Source organism: Ursus maritimus, unplaced genomic scaffold, assembly GCF_017311325.1.
Source record: "Ursus maritimus isolate PB19 unplaced genomic scaffold, ASM1731132v1 scaffold_4, whole genome shotgun sequence".
Classification (NCBI taxonomy): domain Eukaryota; kingdom Metazoa; phylum Chordata; class Mammalia; order Carnivora; family Ursidae; genus Ursus; species Ursus maritimus.
In genome coordinates this window covers 75,132,025-75,144,458 of record NW_024426552.1, presented here as the reverse complement: position 1 = coordinate 75,144,458, position 12,434 = coordinate 75,132,025, and the positions used below count along the sequence as shown (strand labels likewise).

At 43.7% G+C, this 12,434-nt stretch overlaps 1 protein-coding gene across 1 annotated transcript in view; it reads left to right on the top strand.

Annotated features, from left to right (window-relative positions):
* The window catches only part of TPRG1 (tumor protein p63 regulated 1), a 207,473-nt gene that overhangs the window by 35,612 nt on the left and 159,427 nt on the right, over positions 1–12,434 (top strand). The window lies entirely within an intron of this gene.

Below are 12,434 nucleotides of genomic sequence, written 5' to 3'. Positions count from 1 at the left end.
GCCTGTCTCACCTTGAGTAAATGCCCTGATCCCTCTGGGCCTTGGTTTCCCATCTGCAAAATAGGCATGATGTATTGAATTATTCAGCACCCAGGACCTCTTGCAGCTCCAACAGCTTAGGAGGCATATTTAGTAATAAACTCCTCTTCATTACTAAAGTTATCTTTCACAAAACAAACCCATATCTTTGAACCCTCCCGATAACTTCGGATAAGCTGTGCAGGTATTATTATTTAAGTGTATTTCATAGATATGTGGATAAAGGTATAGAGACGTGTAGAAGGTAGGTAATTTTTACAAGGACATACAGTGACTCAATGATGTGGTCAGAACTAGAACCTTGGCCACCTGACCCCCAGCCCAGTGTTCTCTTGGTTCTCCCAGGCTGCACTGGTCCCTAGGAAGGGTCAGTGGAGTACATTGCCAGGAACATGCTTGGTTTCCATGATTGTTCTTGAATATCCTGTATTTCCAGTGGTTCTCCTCAGTGAGACCAGGCCAAAAGAAAGGCAACCATTTTACCAGGGTCACTGCAAAATTTTACTTGTGAAAGACATTTTTTTAAAAACCACTTCCAGAATGCAACTCTTGATCTCAGGGTTGCGAGTTCGAGCCCCATGTTGGGTGTAGAGATTACTTAAATATAAAATCTTTGACAAAACAAAATAAAACACTTCCTTTCGCTGGGATTTGTGCCAATGTCAAACTTTTTTTGCAGTCATTACTTCCATGGCCAGCTGTAGGAGGTTACCCACTTGGATGTGGTCAGCAGGCAGAGGCTGGACCGTCTATATTCCTCAACCTAGGAATCTGGCCATAAAATCATGCTACCTCTGGGCCAAAAGGACTTTGGAGTTCATTCAATCCAATGCCTTGTCCAGTGCTAGATATTTTCTATAAAAGTTCTACTGGTTGTCCAGCATCTTCTTGAACGACTACATTACTTCCAGAAACTAGACCTGTATTGTCAGCTATCTAAGGACATCTTCATGTGATTGTTCGTGGTCAGCTCACATTCTACATGACCGAAGCCAAACCTATGTTATCTTCCCCAAATACTTCTCTTTTTTCCTCCAGTCGCATTGCCTTCCATTCAGTCCAACAAGCTGAAACCTGGACCTTTTACGTCTGTTTCTCTTCTGCATTTGATGAAGTCCTGAGGGTGTTCCATCTGCAATCTCACTTTCCTGCATCCCTCTTTGAACTCGTTTCTGCTCTCCCCTTTCAGGACCTCCACCATAATTCCCTGGACTATCCATGTAGCCTCCTCACTGATTTCTTGGAGCATTTGATAGACAAATATGCGTTTTAATATTCTAAATGGGAATTAAGGATGCGTTTCCTAAACTTATTAACCATGGACATTTTTTTCCAGTGTATGTTCTGGCCAATGCTAGTCTAGTCATTCCAGATGAATTATAGTCCCTTATCATTGTCACATCTGTCCACCCCTACTTGTCACTGCACTTGTTATTTCCATTGCTTAGAATGCCCTTCTTCCTGACTCTTGCCATCTGGGGAAATCCTACGCATGTTTCATGGTCCAATTCAAATGTCTCCTACTCTCTGAAGCCTTCTTTGATCCCATGTCCCAGGATAACCCCCGAGTTCTCAGAGGACTCTGTACTTGAGTCTATTATAATATTTATTTATTTAGTGTCTATTATAATATTTAAATCATATTCTAGTTGTGTCTGTCTCCCAACACATTGTAAGCTCCTTAAGGGCTGGGAGCTATGTTTTATTCATCTTTCTGTCGTAAGACTAGAATGATGATTTTGTTCTCTTTTACTTCCTTCACTGTTGATCGAATAACTTATGGTCGATGCTTCATGAACTTGATGCAATAAATAAGCTTATGATTCTAGTACAGTGGTCTCTAACCTCTTTGCCTCCCCCATTACTACCTGGGTCTAGATGGGAACCAATGGGGGTTATGGTGGGCCATGGGGACATTGGTTTAGAAAGCAAGATGGGGCAAGTATGTTGGCAGTTACAGTACAAGATCCTTATGGGAGAAGTTATCTGAGAGAGGAGAGCAGATATTAGGGATGATTCCTGAAGCTTCAGTATCAATATCCTTCCTTTTACTGAGCACCTTCTCTGTGCAAGACATTATGCTACGAGCCTGGGGACACCTGATCCCTCCAGGAACTAATAGTAGTTAGATTGCTAAAGACTCCTGGTTCTCATGAACAAAACCCAACTCTGCTAGCTGCGCTACAAAAAGAAACTTATTTTAAGGATGTGAGGGTGTCAGAATCCATGGGCAAGGAAATACCTACGTCCAGAACTGATCTGGAACCTGGGGATGAAGAACCATAAGGGGTCCAGGAAGTAGTTGTATTTTGTTCTTTTTGTGTGTCTGTTTTCTTCTTCTTTCTTGCTATAGGCCAGTATTCTTAGTGTCTCTAGCAATTTATGATTCAGAAAGCTGTGTTAAGAATGTGACCAGTGCTGAATATGACATCCAGCTGAATTACCTGAGACATATGATTTTCCTAAGTCTCCCATCTATGAGATGAGAGATTTGACTGGCTCAAATGTCAGCTGTGATGACCTCTTTTGACAAGTTCTGCCTTAAGTCATTTTTCAGATTTGGTCTGATTATAAATAAATATGAAAATATTAGAAAATAGTGACTCTGGGAAAATTCTTATCCAACTCTAGATTCCAGTGTTCTTGGCCAGCCAATAAAACCTGTTTTGTTAGAACAAGTGAGCATAAGATTCCTCTCTGACTTGTAACTCTTTTCTACCCAGGAACATTCTGGTTCTAACATACACTGCCTTTTCCTTTCTTCAGCTCCGTTAAGACAGCAGTTGTCTCTCTGCCCTGCCTTCCATTTGAATTGCAGCCCTGGGCCACATCAATGATATTATGCATATATGAACTATATTTGCCAAAGTATCTTCCAATATCTTAAAATAGCCTAATGACTCTTCAGATTGGGGACAGTCCGTGCATTCCCCATCTGTACAACAGTAATGCTTCTCTGTGTACACTGCCACAGGATTTGCCAAGTGTTTTTATGTCTATTAGCTTATGTGGTCTTCACGACAATCAGTCAGTCACTCAACAACCTTTATTGAGTATCTACCACATGCCATGTGCTGGGACAGGCGTAGGACTACAACTGAACAAAAGTCACATAATTCCTGCTCTGATGGAGCTGATAGTCTGGAGAGACAGAGTTCATATTTCCCCCCCTATTTTTAGAGACAAAGAGACTAAGGTGAAATGATGTGCCCCAGAAAGGTAGTAGAGCTAGGACGCACCTGGGCTTCCCATCCCCTATCTGGGCCTCTAATCTTGCCACCATTCTGCCTTGCTGAATATCCCTGAGCACTCTCCAGGAGTTAACTAAAAAAAAATAGCTGATGCCGATGAGGATGTCAGAGTGGCAGATAGAGAAGCCCGAAGTATCAAATTATAAGAAAGTAAGAAAATCAACCAACTTCTGAAAACCCCAAAGTAGGGGGAAGGAACAGATCCCAAACCAAAACAATGAACAGAATGACAGTAATAGCCACTGGAAAAGAAAAATTAAAGTGGTTTGTTCCCTCGGAGACGAAACCCTGTAGAGCGTCCTTAAGTTACAGGGAAAGTGTTCGATGTGAGTACCCAGGTCCTGCTGTGAACAGAATTCCCCATTTGTATCCTCCACGCAGCCCTGATTGACAGGCAGGGCCGGACTAGAAGGGAACGGGCCACAGCTTGGCTTCTTGCCTTTTGAAGGATGATCACGAGCAGTCCCAGTGGGGTGGCAAAGAGGAGTGGGGTGAGCAGGGAGGAGGAGGCCTCCGCGAATGGGCCTTCCCTATGCCCACAACATGTTACGCCTGCTTTCCTCAGGCCATCGCCCTCGCGCTCTTCACATGTCTGTAAGTACCAAGTGCAGGCCTTGGTTGGTAGACGCCTAGGAAGGAGGACGTGACCTTGCTTTTCCTGAGCTATAATAAGACATGTAAAGTTAAAGAGGCATTTATGTTTGCCCCTGTGCTCCTCCATCTTTAAGCTGGAACATACGGTCTCAGGACACCTAATCCCAAGGATACAGAATGAAAACAGAGACAAAAGACAAAAGGACGTTTTCTCAGACATTAATTAAGGGTGTGAAGAAGAAAGGGTCCCTGCTTCAAGAGGAGGGAGACCTATGTAAACCATAATTCCACTATAATCAAATAAGGGGTATGCATGTATTTGTGAAAGGCCCAAAGGAGAGAGTGATTAACTGCATCTGGGTGATACTTCAGAGCTGGACGCTGGAGCGGGAGTTTGCTTGGTAGCCAAGTGTAGTCGGGACTGAGGATCGGGGGAGGTGGGGGGGGGAGAAAGTTGCCAGGTAAGCAAAGGCTTGGAGGTGTGAAAATGTTCCCGGAGTGTTTGATGCGACGCTGACTGTGTTTCTGGTAACAACGTTCTTTAGGTAGTGAGATAAGATAGATGATCATCTGAGTTTTAAGTCAGACTGGTTACTTTAACAACCAGCCAATTAACCACAGAAGTTTAAGAAGGTAGACTTCATTTCTTATTCACTTCCTAGCCCAGTGCAGGTTGGCAGGGGTTCTGTTCCAGACAGTCATTCGGGGGCACAGATTCCTTCTCTGTGTGGCTCTGTCCTCTCATAGGCCCTTTGCCCTGAACTGGTGGATGGAGAAAGAATGAGAATGGGTCATGTATGCATAGATAACTTAAAGATAAGGCTGGGAAGTTGTCGACCTCACTGTTGTTCATATTTCTTTGGCCAGAACCTAGCTAGATGGCCACTCTTAACTGCAAGGGGTTCTGGGAATTAGAGTCTAAGGGGAGAATATGTATTGTCAAGCACAACAGACTCTACCACAGTGTGGAGTCTGGAGAAGAGGAGAATGGAAAGAATGAGGGCATTGTGCCTACCAGATTGGACTTGCTGAGAGCCTCCAGCTTCCCTAGGGGGAAAGCATGTGATAAAGGAGTCAGGGTGGGCTGTTGGTGAGAAGTGCCCTGTGGCCAGACCCTTCAGCAGAAAGAAGAAGAATGATTCTAACTCAAGGGTGCTTGTATCTAGATGAAAGAATTCTGCTCCAACCATGAGAAAATGGACAAGAAATCATTTCAGCTCAGCTCTTAAAATGGGAACAAAAAGAAACCCAGCCAAAAAGGCGACTTACAGCCTCAACATTTATAGAGAACTACGTGTTCACTGTCTTCAGCTGATCTTCACGATAGTCTTGGGAGAAGGACCTGGTTGAGAATTCTCATTCTCATTTTAGAAGTGGAAAAACCTATGCTCAGAGAGGTTAAATGACTTACCTAGGGTTGCACAGTAAGGAGGAGACAGACCGGCAACTCAAACCCATGTCGTGTTCTTTCCACAGTTCCACAGATTCTCCTCTCCGTGGGGCAGATGCTGACCACACGTTGGAAGGCTGACCCATATCGAGTCCTAGACGTGGGGCCAGAATCCTGGGGAAATTCTCCTCTCAGCCGCCCTTCTGTCTGCCTGACTTTTGGAATCAGCGAACCAACTCCTCGTTCAGAGAGCGTGTGCGTGTTAGCTGTCAAGCAGCGCATGCAGCATCTGACAGCCCTAATATCACTGTTTGTATTATCAGACAATTACCAGCCGAGCTCGTATTCATAATTTGACTAACAACTCGCGACAATGATTATTTTTCCTTTCCTGGCAAAACAAATATAGCAGCATTTTCTTTTCAGCATCAGCGCTGATGCTCCTTGGCATTCTATCAGCTGAAGGATTTTTTTTTTTCAAAAAAAAAAAAATGTTAGTTGTACTCCCCCACATCTCGCTAACTTTACAGTCCCCCATGGCATCTGTGTGCAGTGAACTGAGCTGTTGAGACTAAATGTAATTTGCAATCAAGCTTCTGTTAACATGGAAATGTACCGGCTGGTCTGCTGCAATATGGGTTCTCATTCTGTCTAGCATATGGTTGCATTAAATCCAGTCTCCAGAATGTCTCTTGTTACCACATTGTCAATCCGTGCAGAGCAGAGAACCCTAAAAAACCACTAAAGGAACATATTTTTGGAATTGGCTCTTCTATTGGATCTTGACAAGAGCTGTCCAAAGACATACTTGGTTACTTGAAATGAACTAGCCCTGTCAGATCTATGCACACATATACACAGAGACACACAGTAATCCTGAAACCCAGTTAGATGCTCTGTGTCCGCAAGCATAGGAGTTACACTGGAGGACAAAGGGAAAGGAGAAGGCGAAGGACTCAGCTCCATTAGTTACATTTGAGATGGTTTATTGATTGTTTTCTTGATACCTCAATATTCAGAGAGTCCCAGGATATTAGATGGGCATGGGACTTCAGCGGTCTTTGCAGCTAAAAGCACAGGCTCTGGAGTTGGACGGACCATGGCTTGAATCCTGATGCCAGCCTTCGCTGGCTGATCTTGGGCACCTTCTTCGGCTTTGTGTGCCTCAGTCTGGGTCTCAGTGAAACACAGGGTAATAAGAGGACCCTCACAATTTAGGATGTCGTGGGGGATTAAATGCGTCGGCACAGTACCTGCCTCGGTCAATGGTGGTCATCAGTATTCATTACTTCTTCCGCACTCTCTCCAATCCCAAATGAGATGCTTACGCGTCCCCCACAGCTCAAGCCACCATTGTTCTCTTGTTCAGGTCTTGCACCAGGCTGCTGTCTGGGATGCCCATCCCTTCCATGGCAGCCCCTTCTCTTTTGTGCAACTCTGTTAAGTCATTTCTCCTTACATTAAAAATAAATCTCACCCCCACCCTGAGTCTTTCTTCTGAGGCATACACATGAAGTCTAATTGGGTGGTAGCCCTCAGGTATTTGGAGAGGCTGTCATGTACCCTGCCGACATGCCATATTCTCATTCAGCTCCTCTTATTCCTCCAGCTTCCTTGTCCGATGCAGCTTGGACTCCCCTTGCTAACCTGGCCCCACGCTCGGGCTTGCTTGGGTACGCCCATGCCACAGCAAGCGCAGTGTTTACGGAGGGCATGTTACCAGCCAGGTCCTACCTGGCAATGAGAGACAATTTACCAGATTACATCGAACTTTATAGAATATGCCTCTCCTTGGAAAATTCACCAATAGCAGTTTTCAGTAAATCATGTAATCCTTTAAACTCAATTGGGGGGGGGGAACCTTCATGCCTACAGGTCTCTGCATCATTTTATGGAGAAAAAATAATAATTTTTTTTAAGCAAGTGAATGCCCTTGTTGTGCATCTATTCTGCAAATCTGAAGTGTTATGGGTTTTACTGGATGTGCTCCAAGTAGGAAACTCATGCACAGAAGGTGTATGAGATACCAGAGTGCTGGGACATAAAATTCTTCCAACATTTGAAGAGTACTTTGGAGGGTCAGGAGAAAATGGGAAAAGAAGTTCTATTCATTCATTCATTCATTCATTCATTCATTGTCTTAGAAACCATTTGTGTGCTAGACACAGTGTTAGGCACCTGGGATATACTGGTAAACATTCCTTTCCTGCCATAAGCAGCTGGCAGACAGATAGAAGCCAATTAAGATACAAGGTGGTAAGATCTAGAATACTGCCAAATACAGGATGATCTGGGGGCTGCCTCACGAAGACTTGAGTAGCTCAAAAATCCAGAGATGGGGATAAAAATGCAGATAAATAATTACATTACTATGGATTAAGTGTTCTGTTTAAAGATTATACAAAGTGCTCTGAGCACTTTGAGGAATTTGTTCAACAAATATTGATTGAGCACCAATGTGTGCTGGAATCAACAATAATGAACAAAACAGCCCTTGAAATGTATCAAAGTTATAGTCTTGAGCATTTGTGTGCATGTGTACTCAGACAAATATTATTTATTTATTACTCACTTAAAAGCCATGATAAGTGTTACAACATAAGAGAAGAGTATTCTAGTAGAAAATAAGATGAAGCCCTGATTTAGATGTTGGTGAGGTATCAAAGAATGCTTCTCCAAGTTGTATTTAAGTGGAGACCTGAGAAGTGAATAGGGATAAAATGACAGAGACAGAAGTGCCAAGTTCCATAAGAGGAATGAGCTTAGAGTTTGAGAATTGGGAGAAATGGAGCTATGAAAGGCTTCACAGCCCACATGGCTCTGGGCAATTGACTATGTCCAGAGGGAAGAACAGGGCATCTCGGGCAGAAAGGGCAACCCACACAGAGGAATGGGTGCCCAAAAAGCCACACCAAGGCTGAAAGAAGCTCCCTTCCTGCTCCTCGTGTATATGGGTGAGAAGTTTAGGATGGGGCCAGAAATGGAGAGAGAGGCTGGCCACGTCATAAATGGCTTCATCCACTATGTTGAAGGATTGATTACATCTGGAGACACCATGGAGACACTGAGAATGTTTTAAATTGTCTTTTATTTTTATTCTGTACATTTATCTCCTCAATTTGTTTCAAAGCTTTACAGGGGGGCATGCCTTTTGTATCTCTGTATCCCACCCCCCTCCATGCTCAGTTATCGTTGGCCAAATTAAATTTCATCTCCTCTTTGCCATTTTGTTCCTAGCTCTGATTTGTGATCTGTGGTGGCTTGAGATTCTCTGTACCTCCTAGTGACATGGGGCTAAGGTGCCTTGAGTAGATCCCGGTAGGATCTAACTTCAACTCCCCTTGGTGCTTCTGACCTGCTTCTGCATTCTGATGGGAAGGGTTCACTCAAAGATGTGAGGGATGAATCACACCAGGACACAGGTATTTCCAGCTGCCAGTTGGCCATCCCTTATTGAGATCACAGAATCTGAGGCTCGTTAGACCGTTTAGCCCAGAGCTCAGGCTTAGCAGAGAAACTCATTAGCTCCATTTAATTAGGAAAACCAAACACTTCCAAACCTACTTTGCTGTCAGTCCACTTCCCACCATTTCATTAATGTATTTCTTTAAAAAAAAATTGCACCTTTAATGTGGTGTTGATTTTCTTAATTTCTTCAGCATCAGAACTCCATAGATTCAAGCTATTTACCTAGAGAACAAGTAGAACAATTATACAAGTAGTTGTCACACTTCTTTGAACCACTATCTTTTGGTATTACTGAATATGAGATTTTTAGACGCAATTTTCTATGTACAGGATACACAAAGGATATACAGTTGTTCAGCTGTATTCCTAAAATATTGCAATTATTAAGACCATCTATTTTTAGTAGCATTTTAGAGTTTTTAAAAACTTTCATATCAATCTGTTGATTCTCATAAAATGCTGAAACAACATGGGGCAGGAAGTATCATCTCCATTTGACAGATGAGAATACTGGAGTTCAGAGCAGTTCAAAGGTTTCTCAGGATGACAGCTCTGGGATGTCCCTCTCCTTAGGCTGGTGCAGGGGTTGGCAATGAAGACCCAGATTTCAGGCCCAACTGGCTAGAGATACTGTTCTATCAGCACCAGAATGGGGATGATTGGTTCTCCGCAAAAGATGATACTTTCAGTTTAGGATGAGCTGAGGGTTCGCTGACTAGAGGGAACCCAGCGCCGGATGAAAACTTGCACGGCTCCATCTCTCAGCTGCTCTGAAACTGCGTAAGCACTGTCTTCTCTACCTGGGGGAGGTCAGTGTTTTTCCAAAGTCAGAAACATTTCAAGTTCGCCCAAGAGTTCACATGTAGGAAGCAAACTCTTAGTCCGTCCTAAGTCTGTTCGGTCATGCACTGCTTTGTCTCCAGGCCTTCCACTGAAGGTGACTCCACTGAAGGTGACTCCACTGAAGGTGACTCCAGTGCAGATTTAGGTGTAGGTGGTATGTGTTTGATAATGTGCTTTTATATTCTTTACCTCGTCTGAGGCTCACGGCACTCCTGTGAGATGCGGCTTCTTGTGTCTGTCACATCAGTTAGGAAATGGGGTTCTGTAAGGCATGAGATTTATTCCATGGCAAACAGCTCATAGTGGGCCATCAGGGTCTCAACCTTGGACCTCTGTGTCCATGATCATGGCTCATTCCACTGCTTCTGTGCAGCTCATGGCCCTTCCCTTGTCTTCTCTTTTGTCTTTTCTTGCCTCTCTCTGTGGCCTTCCCATACTCCTCTAAGAATCTTCAGGAACCCTTCCCATAGTCCTCTGACCAGATCTGCTTTCTCTAAAGGTCATCCTGTAAATCATTGTTTGAGGATGAATTTCAAGCTTTGAGTTTCTGAAAGGGGTACATATTTTCATTACCATCTCCTCCCCATTTGCTATAACAAATACTTCTCGAGCACTTACCATGTTCCCGGCACTGGGATTACAATGATGGTAGCTGTGCACCATCCGCATCCTCTGGATTTCATGTGCTCGTGGAAGAAAGCACTTTCTTGGAAGCTGACTTCAGAGATCCACATGCCTCACAGGCAAACATTTGTTCCTACAGTTTTGAAAAGTTTTTAATCTTTAATTTGGGGGTTATGAATATTTAGTCCACCACTCTGCCAGGTGACATAGAGGCACTGAAGAGGAAAAGGGATCTGGAATACTGATGGGACATCACCCTCGAAAACAAAGAAGTGGCAGGTTCTGCTGCCAACCTTAACATTGAAATGTTAACTGGGGGTGTGAGTGGGGTTGCTTTTCAATAGAACAGATAATATTGCTAAACTCATGACATCTTCTCCTTTTAATTAAGAGGTTTATTTGTATCTTATCACGGGAATAAACACTGAAGCCAGGAAATTGTATGAGTTTTATCTAGGTTCCTGCTGAAATATTTGGAACAGATCATTACCCAATTGATTTGTGGGCATTTTTGATGAAAAGGCTCCCATCACTAGAAGTTAATGCAAGTTTACCGCAAACAGGTGCTGTTAGACATACCACATTTCCTTTTCTTATTGTGCCACTAAACTGGTAAATCAGCAGGATGAGGACATTTTAGCAATGGACTTACCATGACCTCCTGTGGTCTGATTGTCCATGAGATGGTGAACTCTGAGCAGGATCATGTCCTAGTCACTGGTTTCACAGTTGGTTAACACGAATGTCTCTTAGGGATTGCTGAACAGCTCTGTGTAAGCTAGACAGAGGTCTTTAGCAAGAACCAAAGCCTTTTTCCTTGTCAATACTTTTTATTAACAACCCGGAAGGTAAACTAGAAGAGGGGATGTCCGGATTTGCAGAGGACACCAGACTAAGATGAAGAGTAGATGCTAGGGACTGGCACAAAGAGATAGCATGGGCTAGAGGAAAGGATGGTAGCTTCGAGGAAGGCTGAGCATCCTCAACTTTGTCTTGTCTCTGACACCTATCAGCAAAGAGACAGGGGACAGGGCTTAATCTCTCTGACTGTTCAGCCTCAAACATGTAAAGAAGCAGTATGGTTGTTGATCTTTTCAGTTCAATATGAGAATTTAAAAAGGGGCCTGGTATGATGCTTAGCACATGTTTTCAATTAATGAATGCCATATTCATAATGATGTCACGGGATTAAAATCTAAAATGGTCTAGAGCTTCTAGAACACAGGACTGAAACCGACATGATGAAACAAGTCAAAACTTACGGTATGTGTGTGGGGGTGGTGGTGGAGGTGTCAGCATTAAATCTTGATGCACAAAGCATCTAAGGAGTACTCAGCATATGTTAGGTGCTTTAAAAATGTATGTTAATGATGGCTTAATTAGCTGTGTTGTGTTTGAAGGGGAAAAACACAAAGGAGGATCTTAAATTGTCTGATGTCTTCATATATACGAAGGGCTGCTCTGTTGAATAGAATATGGACGCATTTACTGTGCGTTGTTCTGAAGAATAGAACTAGGCCAAAGTGGTGTAAGTGGACAACATTAGAAGACTTTCTGTGGCAGTGGAGCTTTCCTATAATAGGTCTGTGTGACTTGGGGACACGCGACCTTCTATCAGATTAGCTAGTTTTCCTTGCACTGACTGAATCGCAGGCAACCCTGGTTGCGTGGGGTGGGCATCGAGGCAGGTCTCACCTGTGCGTCACTTTTACTCAGTGTCATTTTGGGTTGGGCACTGAGCCAAGTGTGAGGGGGCAAAGTAAAAGTATGTGGCTCCCACCTTCAACGAGATCATAGCCAATGGGAGAAGGAGCCCCTAAGTCTCCTTGACTGAGATGAGAAGACTTCTCGTGCGACACTACCTTTAGGCAGAGACTTGGAGGATTGGTAGGGATTTTCGAGGCAGGAAGGTAGTCCATCCAGAGAGAACAGTCAGTGCCAAGAAAGGCAAGGGTTACATCACAAAGGGTCTACAATGCCTTACAAGGAGTGCCGGAGCTCAGGCTCCCTCTCCCTGCTGTATCTTGTACCTATTGTGTTAGAGCACCAATCCCGTTGACACTGTAATCGTTTGTAAGTGGACCTACTCAGTGTGCCACGAGCTCCTTGAGAAGAGAGCCCATGTCTAGGCATCCTTGTATCAGCCTCCTCTGAGCTTGCCCTTGAACTTGCCGTAGCTTATAGGCTTAGTAAGTCCTAGTGAATGAAAAAATAAATCCGTGAAA